The following is a 12,666-nucleotide window of genomic DNA, read 5'->3' as shown; positions in this document are numbered from 1 at the left end:
ACTTTAACTTTTACTGCTGCTAGCGCGTTTATTACATGAACTATTAATGTAAAACTTTCTGAAAATAAAAGTTTTACCCTTTCTTTAATTGTCTCTAAAATCCCGATCAGATACGTCCAATAGTTAATTAACAGTTACATCATAAAATAAAGCTATCCTGAGAACAAAGAGGCGTAGGTGATTTTTCTTTTTTTTTTAAATTACCATAAAAATAAGCTCTATTTAACGCAAAAAGAACGAATTCCTGAGCGGCTTTTGCCTAACCCTGGGGTCAATTTGATTATAACGCTGTTTTTCACATCCTACTTTGTTAGTTATAAAGGGCAACTTAATCTCAACTTTTTGAAATTTTTCTTTTTCGATACGTTTCTTTTGATCAAATAGAACCTATATCTACGATATAAACTTCTTAAAATTAACGTTTAATTAAACAATTAATTGCAAAAAAAAGAACGAAGTTAATTAACAAATACCTGGTGCAACAATTTCATTCACGGTCAATCGAATTGGTCCTAGGCACATATGTTGATCTTTGGATTGACCGCCTTTTCCATAAATTTTATCAACATCCATCTATTTTTGCAATAATAATGCTCAATTTTCGAAAACTTATTTTTCCGCGTTCGGCCTTTTTTTACAGTTAACAAATTAGTGAAATATGGTTTTAGATACCTTAACTAAATTATAGGTAATTTAATTGCTTACATGCCGCCAACATAGAATAACTATTTTTCCAATATGTCGTCTAGACTTTCATGGGTAGTAAAAAAACTGAAAAAACACGTAATTTTGCAACATACTTATTTGCAATTTGTCAACTTAACGTCACTTCTCTCGAGTTACTTTTTTGATATTAGCATACCCTTGTCCTCCATAAAATGCAATAAATAAATACCTACTAATATTTTTTAGTAAATTTTCAGGTTTTGTGATCTAATTCCAATGGAGTAAAGAGTAATTATTTTAGCCTTTTCCTGATCGGTACAATATATGTCTGTTTTGTGTTAATAACAGCAACAACAAACAATTTAAATTATAAAAAAAACTCAATCTTGACAGAAACACGCGTAATAGACAAATACGTAGGTATTGTCTAATGGCTAATAAATGGTAATGGTAGTAGCATTTAGAACGCATGCGTGAATTTCAGTTGTTCCCGCAGATGCTTCGCCCGATTTTTTTGCTATTGCTCGTAAAAATCACTGAGTTTATTTGTAAACAGCATAATATGACTCAATATTTGCGGGGATTAATTTACTGTTTAAACTGATTTTTTATTCACACCAATACAATGGTAAGTTCAATTTTGTGTAAACAGACTTCATTAATTTATGAGTTCGTTTATTATTATTCTTATTATTCTTTATTATTATTATTAATATTGTTGTTATTTTTAGTGTTACTGCTATTATTATTATTCTAATCGTTTAAATATTTATTGTCATAAAAAATATATAATATATTTTGTTAAAAATAACGTATTTTTATTTACATCAAAGTTTCATTGTTTATTAATAGTTGACATCTAAATTAATTGAAAAGTATTAGCTATTTATGCGCCAAGCACAATTACGTTTATTATTTTTAATATTAGTTTTATAGTTAGAGAGATATATGATGAGTGAATTTATATTTGGTCTACATAATTGTAATAAACAATTATTATTATTATAAAGTGGTATACTATAAACAAAATTGTTTCTTTTTTAAGAAAATCATCTTTACCTTTTACGTTTATAGTGTATACATTATTAATAAATTTTATATTTTCATTTGCAATTTAGTTATATGTTTGATTCATTCCTGAAAACATTAGTTATTTTGTCTGAAAGATTTTGTATATAAAACACAGAATCAAAATGAAGATTGTTTACTGTTCCATCATTATTTCATTATTATCATGATTAGAATATGAAATATAAAAAATCGGGTCATTGCGTTTAAAAACCATGTTGAATGCGGCCTTCGGAAACACCCCGTATGCTTCATAATATTTTAAAAATGTCCCCCTTAAGGCGCCTAAAAATTATCTATCCGTATGGCATAGGAATAATATTATCACTATTGTCCCGCCCTGTATGAATATCCCTAGTAATGGAAAAAAACTTTAAATATGCAGGTATTGAATGTTGCGAACAATAATTAAAAAAGTAAATAGTTTTTAATATTTTATTAAAAAAAAAATTAATATTCTTATTTAACTAACTAGGGAATGTTAACATATCATTAATAAAATAATATATTTTAAAATATCAAATGCAACTGTTATCGGATTAATTATTATTCACCCTATTGAATACAACAGTTTTTGGTGCCACGATGTATATTTCCAAACAACACTTCCAGTCCGAAACATACCTAATTATTTGTGGTGGGGCGCGAGAGAATGAGAGCGACCCAACTAGTGGGGACTTTAAGTTGCCCTTCATTGTACATGTAATAGCTGTCGTTGTTCCTGCTGCTGCTCGCTTTGTTGTTGTTCTTGCTGTTCTTGTTCTTGTTCTCGTTCTTGTTCTTGTTGTTCTTGTTGTTCTTGTTGTTCTTGTTGTTCTTGTTGTTCTTGTTGTTCTTGTTGTTCTTGTTGTTCTTGTTCTTGTTGTTCTTGTTGTTCTTGTTGTTCTTGTTGTTCTTGTTCTTCTTGTTCTTCTTGTTGTTCTTGTTGTTCTTGTTGTTCTTGTTGATGTTGTTGTTGTTGTTTGTTGTTTGTTGTTGTTGTTTGTTGTTGTTGTTTGTTGTTGTTGTTTGTTGTTGTTGTTTGTTGTTATTGTTTGTTGTTGTTGTTGTTTGTTGTTGTTTGTTGTTGTTTGTTGTTGTTGTTTGTTGTTGTTTGTTGTTGTTTGTTGTTGTTGTTGTTTGTTGTTGTTGTTGTTTGTTGTACCCCCCAATTCTAGTATGGTGCGTTTTAAGTTGAATTCGCCAGAGGCTTTCTGTATCTTCTTCCCTACTTCTGTTGATCCCGTAAAGGCAATTTTGTCCACCTGAAATTAAATTCTCATGACTTATTTGAATCTAAAATAAAACCTATAAAAGATATAAAGGAATAAAATAAAATGAAGTATTCCATTTTTTAAAAATAAAGCACAGAAACAGTGACTAGCTTCAAACCATGTGTATTTTAAAGTAAGAAAGTTAAAGCAACAATATTTTTAGGGGAGATAGCTAGAACCCTAAGCTTTACCGTTACCTGATACCATTCGAAAGAGAATAAAATTGTGTATCAGAATATAGAAAAACATAACAGTTCCATTTAAAAAAGCAGACTTATGAAGGTTTGAAGTTAACTAAACTCGGCATTAAATTTCTAGCACCCTGTATGGTCTGTACGGCCTATAAGTAAAATAATTGAAGCAATTTTTACCCAAAATTGCATTTGTTATAAAATTGTATAAACTCTGCAATTTAACAATATTTCTGTCTGGTCAAATAACAAAGTTGGGCATATAACTGTCAAGAAATACGGTATTGTGTATGGGTAAGTCGATCTTAACTGGATTCTGATCTAAATAATTTCAAAAAGAAAGTTAAAAGATTAATACTTTAGCTTTTACAGTCATGGGCTTAGCGAGAGGGGGTAGAAGGGGGGTGCACGGCCCGCCTTAGTAAGCCCGGTGCCCATCCCAGAAAAAAGATCTAATTCAGTAACTGCGTGACTTTTTTTTATCAAATCAAATATCAGTAAGCAGAGATTTTTTTCTAGAGGCCTCTAGAGGTAAAATATGTGAGAAATTAGCACAAAAGTACTAAAAGCAGAATATCAATATATGGGCATTCCACGCCAAATCGTACACTTTTAACCATAACCTCTTTCGATTTGGCTGAAACTTTTTATTGTTTTCTATCCCATTGAAAACCCTCAGAATTTTTTCAAATTTTTTCACCCAACTCAAAAAAAGTTATGAATTTTTGAAAAAAATTGCTTTTTAAAAAAAAATAACCATAACTTCTTCAAAAATTGAATTACCGGGACGTTTTGTTTTAAAAATTTTCGTTTTTAAATGTACTTGTATGTAAAAAAAATTGAACAAAATTATCGTGTTTTTTTTAAATTTTCGAAAAAAACGAAAATTTCTCGATTACCATTATTGAAAAAAAAAATTTTTTCTTATAACAAATTTCTATTCTATAGAAAGAATTCGGCAATTTTATATTGTAAAATTTCTACTAATGACCGACGTTATCTCAGCCTAGGCAGAAAGACCGCCGGAATTTATTTTACAGATTCGAGTGCCGGGGAGGTGGGCACCATGTTGAGATCTCCGATCCCCATGGTGAGCGTCCGCTCGAGTGGCAGCGAAGCCGGCGACAGCAGACCTAGCACCCCCGAGTCAGTCGTGGAGACGACAACTAGCTGTGAGAGTGAGCTGGCAGTAGAGAATGAGAGACTACGACAAATGATCGACGACCTCAGAGGTGAGCTGAGGCAACAGAAGAAGGCGTTCGAGGACCTGGAAAAGAGGTCTCGAGAACAGCACGCCGAGCTGTTAAACGCCCTCAAGGGACAACAGGCCCCAAAAGAGGTAAAGCGAGGTAAGCCGGGGTTCCGAGGAGGAGTCCTGCATGGCTAAAAAGAAGCCAGCAAAAGCGAACGAAGCACCTGTCGCCGAACAGGCGAAAGTCCCCGAGATCGTACCAGCGACGACAACAGAGCGCGCGGCCCCTGCCGAGAAACCGCCTGTCATACTTCGCAAGAAGGAACAATTGACGGAGGTCAGCAGGAGTATGACAAATAGGAAAATAAATTACACCAGGGCCAGGTTAACGGGTGAAGGCATCGCCACCGCAAACGTCTGATGATTATAGACTTCTCACGCGTGTCTTCGCTGACGAGGGGAAGAAATTCCACACCTTCTCTCTCCCAAGCGAGCGGCTGCTGAGGGCCGTGATCAGAGAGCTACCAGACGGAATTTCCAACGAGAAAATTCGGTCTGACTTCGAAGTACAAGAGTTCAAAATAACATTTGTTTTCAGAATGAAGAGCCGGAGGAACAAGGCACCCATACCTCTAGTACTTGTACAAGTCCCCTAGGATCAGGAGGACCTGCTCAAGGTGACAAGATGCTGCCACCTGACTAGGTGGCAGCATCTTGATCTGCAGCATCTGACGACTGTCAGAGTGGAATAGCAGAGGGCGAGGACCGAGCCGACGCAGTGCCATCGTTGCCAGCGCTTCGGTCACGAGCAGAGCTGTTGCACCGCAGCTGTCAAGTGTGTGAAATGCGGCGAGGGTCACCACTCAGCAGACTGCACTAAGAAGCGCGAGACCCCGGCAAAGTGCGCCAACTGCGGCGGCGAGCATCCAACCAGCTATCGCGGATGCCCTAACTTCCCTAAGAAGACGACAGGGAGCAAAAGCAGCAGCGCAAAGAGGACCCCCAAGCCAACAAACAACAGACTAAGTTGGCACACCCCCCGAAGGTAACGACGGCGAAAAGCTTCGCCGACGCCGCCAGGCCGCCAACGTGGGATCTCCGACTGCAGCGTCTGGCTATGTACAGCTATCGCGATAACGATGTTGTCGTCGGCGGGTACGCATCTTGGACGGGATCACGCGGCGACGTTAGACGAGGGATTCGTCAGATCCGCGACGCGCGTCGCGGATCCACGGCATCGACGGATAGGATGTGGGATTATACGTTGGACGAAACTCCAATGCGGGAAAAGTGTCCAGTTGCAAATTGAATGCATATTGAACTGACCCTTCCATCTCCCTCACTCTCTCTATAAACTGGTGAACTGATTCAGACATTGTTCCCGATTCTTCTACCGGTTGTTTAATTCTAATGCACTCAGCATTTTGTAATGAATATTTAAACCATGGAAACTTGGTGAATCGGGGCCAGTCCGGAGGCCGATTCGGAGCCACTTTGAGAGCCAGTCGATGGCCAGGAGCCAGGTTACAATTTTGTCCTCCACTTGATCTACTATCCCTCAGGGTATGTTTTATTGTATAATAAAAAATTAATTAATTTGTCTGTTTTTCCTTCTCAGCAGCCAAGCGAGTAGCCCGAGATAATAATATATTTTTTTTACCAGTTATTTTTAATATTTTAAACAGGAAACGAAACAAATTAAAACATTTAATACTATGTGTTTCATTTTTGCTGTCACATTTTGATAACTTCAAATAGCTACAACTTTGTTAACTTAAATGGAACACTGTATTTTTTACTCTGTCGTAAGCAGATTTCCTTTCAAATCATATAGTCATTGTTATGGTTGCCGTTACTACTTTTAGAGATATTTGCAATTTTCAATTTTTTTAAGTTTTTCTCGTATCAGACCTGCTGTCAAATTGGCCATGACCAGAAACACTCCAAAAACAAATAATTTCAAGAACATGTAGAGAATCTACTGCTTTTTCCCATAAATAACAAACAAATTAAAATAATTCTCATAAAGTATAATTTAAACGATCTCCAGGCATTTTTATTTAAATTTTCAGCAAAAACTATTACAGATTTCAAGTTATTTTAATTGTTTTCGAGTGTTTCTGGTCATGGCCAATTTGACAACAGGTCCGATTCGAGAAAAACTGTCCAAAAAAATAAAAAATTGTAAATATCTCTAAAAGTACTAACGGCAACCCTAACAATGATTATATGGCTTGAAAGGAAATTTCAAATTGCATACGATAGAGTAAAAAAATACAGGGTGTTACATTTCAGTTAACAATGTTAAAGCTGTTTGAAATTATCAAAAATGAAACACCTAGTACCTATGCCCTTTACAGGTACCCAAAATCCACAAGATATCACGCTCCTGAAAAGAGTTACTAGCATCTCCGCGGGCCCTTGCATCTGTCAAATTTTTTCTTTAAATATTAATATTTCAAATTCTATAACTCCTAGGTATAGGAAATATTTAATAAAGTAACCCTTAAATTTCACGTAGAATCTGAAAATGCCATAAGATATAAGGTGTCCCATTTAAAATAACGAAGTTGGTGTCGACTTCCGGTATAACCGGAAGTGCTGGAGAGTTCTAGATATTTTAGTTGTGTTCGCCCAAGGGACATTGCCATGTTGCCAACTTTTCGAATTTTTCGGAGCAGTACTTTCCTAGTTATCGATAGATGCAGTTCCTGGTAGGACACCCTGTACATATACAGGCTGTTATAAATTCGCTTCTCACTACAGGGATCTCGGAAATGGTAAGATATTCGAAGTAGCTTAAATCTCAAAAATCAAGGCTAACATGATTAATTTTCGAAATATTTGGAAAAAAAAACGAAATTTTGGAAGTCCGTTTTTCTTTCATTTCAGCCTTGTTTGAGGTGATATTGAAAAAAGAAGAACACTTTCTCATGGTAACTTTTTGCCCTCTATCGAATGGCATAATAAATTTTTATATGTAACGTTTAGTCTCTCCAGGACCATCATCAACGTCATTATTTTAAATACGACCCTGGAAATTTTATCACATTTTTTGCAAGCCTTCATCGCTCCCAATACTGTACTGCCTCAGTCTGTACCAGATTCAGACGTTTTGTCTCGAAAAATTTCTCTTCAATGTATTTATTCATTACAAAATCAATTTTTTTATTTTTTTATTTCTTTGTTTATTAAATTATCGTACCATCTAAGTGTCGTTAGAGCCTGTAAAATCCACTGAGTTTGTAAACTATTATCATCACACATTCAATAAAACATTATTACAGTTTTAATCCCGTCCTCATAGTTATTTCTAGGATTCTCGAGTGCTCAAAATTCAAACAAATTTCGATCTAATTTTGTTCAGGATATTCATCCAAATACAGTTGATATGCTCTTTCACAGTTGCGGTTACAGGTATAATAAATTCCGATCATATTAAGCTTATCTTCATTTTCAACATTTGCCGAAACGAAAACGTTTTTGAACATTTACTGAAATTTTTTAAAATATAATATTCATTTGGAGTTTTGGTTGTTCATATGCGTTTTTAAGAATTAATTTGTCATAATGAAATTAAAACTGAAATAATGTTTTAATTTTGACTCGAAAACTTATCGAATTATGTATGACCTGGTGATGGAGATTAAATTTCTAATAATGTTTTATTGTAACGTGTGATGATAATAGTGTGATGGTAATAGTTCTGTTTTAATACGCTGGTCTAATTATTTTTTGGATATTTCATAGAAGGCGCTAGTTATGCTATATTCCTATTACATTTTAAGTTCTAATTTTTTTAAGGTTAGGTTTTTTACCAATCGGGCTCCAATTTCTAATGTACAATTTTATTTTCTAAAAATAATGTACTCTTATTAGAACTTCAAAATCAGGACGGTTTTCGAGAAAAAGGGCTTTTAATTAAACTCTTATAATATTACGGTGTACAAAATAAGAGATCAAAGTAGGTATGTTAAAACTTATTGATTGATGTCTCATAAACAACGCATACATTAGTAATATTTTAAACTCTAATTAATCTTATATCAAAATTTTAGTGATTGTTAGTGACTGTAGTTAGTAATGACTAATTATATCTCCTACAGTAAATACCAGAGTCTCACTTACCCCTTTAAGTCATATATTTGTATTCAGTATGTTTGCTGAATTTTGTTACCCCGGATTTTTGGGGTTGCTGATTACGAGTCTGAAGTCCGAATCCAAAAATTCCTGATTAAAAGATGTATATCTACAATGGTGCATGTAAAAATCGGATCATTTTATTTCAAAATTGCAAAGGTCAGTGACATGAAACAACAACTAAACAATAAATTAATTAGTTTTCTTTCATAAAACTCCATAATATTCGTTCAAACGTCGCTAGTAGCCACTCTGAAGTATACATATTTGTAATATAATTAAATTCTGCTACAGTCTAAAAGATGGTGTATGCGACAGGAACAAAATATTGATCGCATAACCACAGAGCTCTCACTGTAACAGAAGGCGCAATGAAATCTGTAAAATCAAAATCTTTTTCAGTCTATCCATAAGACAGAATTTGGTGTAAATTGAACTGTACCTCTGAATTCTGTTAAAGGAAAACAATATAGCATATTATTTCAAGACACATTTAGTTAGACGAAATACTATACAGTTTAAGGTTATAGTATAGTACCTACTTTACTCTGAATAACCTTTCAGTTAAAAAAATATATGTAAAATACTTGAGACTCCCGTTTACTTTTAAGTTCTTACTATTTCATCATAGTTGGATGTCTACTTTATTATCATACATATATTTATATTCTGAATAATGTCCAAACAAATTTTCATCATAAATAGTTGGGGATTTATGTTTTGTTTTTCGAAGGACCTTTTAATAAAACTACGGAGTACGTTAGACTTCTCTTTACTCTCTAGCATCTAGAGGTGTACTGTTTTTATTGACAAACAAAAAATGAAACTATACTTAGCTACAGGGCCTTACATCATTTAGACATATTTTCGGGAAAATATCCTCGTGCCTTGAAGGATACCTTCAATACATAATTAACATCGACCAAAGAAAATGGTTTGCTTTACAATACCAGACACTAAATTAAACAATAATACATGTAAATACAGGTAAGTAAATTAACAATGTTAACAATTTTCAGGCAAGTCTTCATTTACCTGTAATTCACATAACTTACGCACTGCTCTTTTATAGGTTTCACTCGATGTTTGCACTGACACTATACGCATAACAGCGTCTTGACCTCTATGGACTGCAACAACACGTCCAATGATCCATTTAAGAGGAGGTAAGTCATCTATTAGCAAAACCATATATCCTATCTTAAGATTTTTTGAGTCGTAGATCCATTTCGTTCTTGTCTGGAGTTGATGAAGATAATCTCTGGACCACCATTTTCAGAAGTGTGGACAAACCTGCTGGAGATGCTGCCATCTGGAGAGGTGGTTCTCTGAAGTCTGGAGACAATTTTTTTCGACAGGTTGTAGAAGTTCTTTGGTGTTGCAAATAAATCTCTGCAATATGCTACTACACTTTTTAACTTTGCAAAGGAGGAAAATTGTTTGAAGATTGTGTCAAATTCTTGATTACGTGTAGCTAGTTAGCATTTGGTTTTCATTTAAATTCCAACTGATTTTCTTCTGCTATTTCAAATGACTGATTAGGCCAATCATCTCGAGAAATTAGATATTTTTAGCCTAGCCGCCACAATTGATTGTTTAAAAGACAGAACGTCAGCTGGATTTTGTTTTGATGGTTCATGATACCATGAAATGTCTGGTGATAATCTTTGAATTTCCGCTCCTCTGTTGGAGACAAACGTCTTCAGTAGATTAGGTGTTTTTATACAGTTAAGTACTGTAGTTGAATCTCTCCAGTGATGTTCTTCATTTTTTTCTTTAAAGCACTCTTCATAAATAATGTAAGTTTACATATTAATAATACTTCATTTAGTTCCAAACGAGGAATTGATAATGTTCTGAGTGTTTTTGACTTGGAACAGATTAAATAAAAATGTAGACATCCTTCCCAATCGGCACTTACTGCAGCTCCGAAGGCTCGTTCTATTGCATCACTGAATCCATGAGTATCAAATTCTAATTGTGCTGCGTTGGGTTTATGTTACGAGGCAATTTTATATAGTTGATGTGAATCACTGTAAAATTCTAACCATAGAGAGATGTAGAAACAGAATCGTCCCAAATTAAGTGTTGTTTCCATAAATTTTGCATGATAAGCTTTGAAGATGTCACTACTGGACCTATTAAGCCCAAAGGGTCAAAAATACTTCTTTTCGTTATTTCTTAGTTAAACTGTATTGGATTGTGTCGTCCTTTGAGTTCCACAGTAAACCTTATGTCTTAATAGGTTCTTTTTTGTTTAGTACAATCAGTGGTTCTTGTATTTCAAGTAAATCTTTATTTCCTTTATCTAATAGCTCCATGAGTTCTTGGCGTAGCTTTAGAGCTTTTTCCTTTGTAGACGAGCCAGTTCGTCTATGTAGAAATCATTTTTTAGAGTGTTTCTCACTAGAGGATACTTCTCACCTCGTCAGCTAATTGAGTTAAACATCCTATAGCAATTAATGGTGCTGATGAGGTTCCATATGTTACTGTGTTTAAGGTGAATGTCGTAATTTCTTCATTAGAACCTTTTCTCCAACATATCCGTTGCAAGCTTCTATCTGATTCATAGATTTTGATTTGTTGATACATCGTCGCTATATCTGCTCTGAGAACATATTGGTGAATTCCTAATCTTAAAATAATGTGGATAAGATCTGGTTGTATTATGGGGCCAACAAGTAATAAATCGTTTAGTGATCAACCAGAAGTGGTTTTACCTGAGCCATAAAATACTACTCTAACCTTAGTTGTTAAGCTGTGATCTCAAACCATGGGATGATGAGGTAAGTAACATATGTTGTCGTTTATTGTATCATTTGGAATTTCGGACAGGTGTCCCATTGTCTGATACTCTTCCATGAATTTATGGTACTTGGTTTTCAGTTCAGGATCCTTAGTTAACCTTCTTTCTAGTAAATGTAGTCTTCTTATGGCTGTGTATAAGGAATCGCCTAGTTCTACTGAATTGTTTTTTGGTAATCTAACATAACGACTTTCAGACTTTCTTGTAGTTGTAGACATCAAATATTGTTCTTATTGAATTTCTTCCGGAGAAAAACGTATGAGATGATGATCGGTGATTTCTTCTATTTTCCAAAACATTTCGACTTGTTTTTCATTTATTGAATATGACAATTTATTTTTGTTGATAAATTTGAATTAGAAATTCGACCAGAAATAATTGTAACAAAAGCCGGGACGCGCAGTAAATATTTCAGTCGACACAAATTATCGGAGGGTTAATGGTTTTCAAGTAGTAGGTCGCCAAGACCGTCCTTCAGAGAAATTTACCAATATTTTTAACAAGTTCGCTTAGAGTCAGGGCCATATGGTAGTCATCTGTTGCAATTCTTGCGCGTGGCCAATTTAAAGGTGGAATATTGCCTTCCTTTAATAAAACTAAATCGTTGACTTTTAAATCTTTTGAAGATATGAGCCATTTTGGTCTATTTTGCAAGCGATTAAGATATTCCAAAAAATTTGTTGAATGTGAGCACATTGTTGCCAAAAAGAAAGTCTATTTTCTGGAATATTTGTTGTCTTTTTCTGGAAAAGCAGTAAGACTTGTACCTATAAGAAAATGTCCGGGAGTTAAACAATCTAAATCTGAGGGATCATTAGATATAGCACACAACGGTCTAGAATTTAATATAGCTACCACTTGTGCTAATACAGTACTGAATTCTTCAAATGTAAATTTAACATTACCTACTATGCGATATAAGTGATATTTTGCACTTTTAATTGCGGATTCCCAAAGATCACCCCAATGAGGACTTCGAGGTGCAATAAATTTCCAGGTTATTTCATTTGGGCTTAAAAATTCTTGAATTGTGTTTATTGTTTGTTTATTTTTAAAAAATTCCAATAATTCTCTTAATTGATTTCTAGATCCGAGAAAATTCATAGCATTGTCACTGTATATTATTGTCGGACACCCTCTTCGAGAAATAAACCTTTTAAGATAATTAACCTGATATGATCCGTTTTCTAACCTTTGTGTTGTGGTTTCAAATATCAGTTCGGCAAGTTTATCGTCTGGACATAATACAGGGTTTTCACTAATTTCATCTAATGCCCAAAATTTTGTTAAACTGTGATTTAAATCAACTGTATTTGAAAAGAGTGAAACATTGGTGGCGGTGGCGGTGGC

Source organism: Anoplophora glabripennis, unplaced genomic scaffold (genome assembly GCF_000390285.2).
Source record: "Anoplophora glabripennis isolate ALB-LARVAE unplaced genomic scaffold, Agla_2.0 scaffold241, whole genome shotgun sequence".
Taxonomy (NCBI): Eukaryota; Metazoa; Arthropoda; class Insecta; order Coleoptera; family Cerambycidae; genus Anoplophora; species Anoplophora glabripennis.
The sequence above is the reverse complement of the archived record's forward strand: the minus strand, read 5'-3'. Positions refer to the sequence as shown.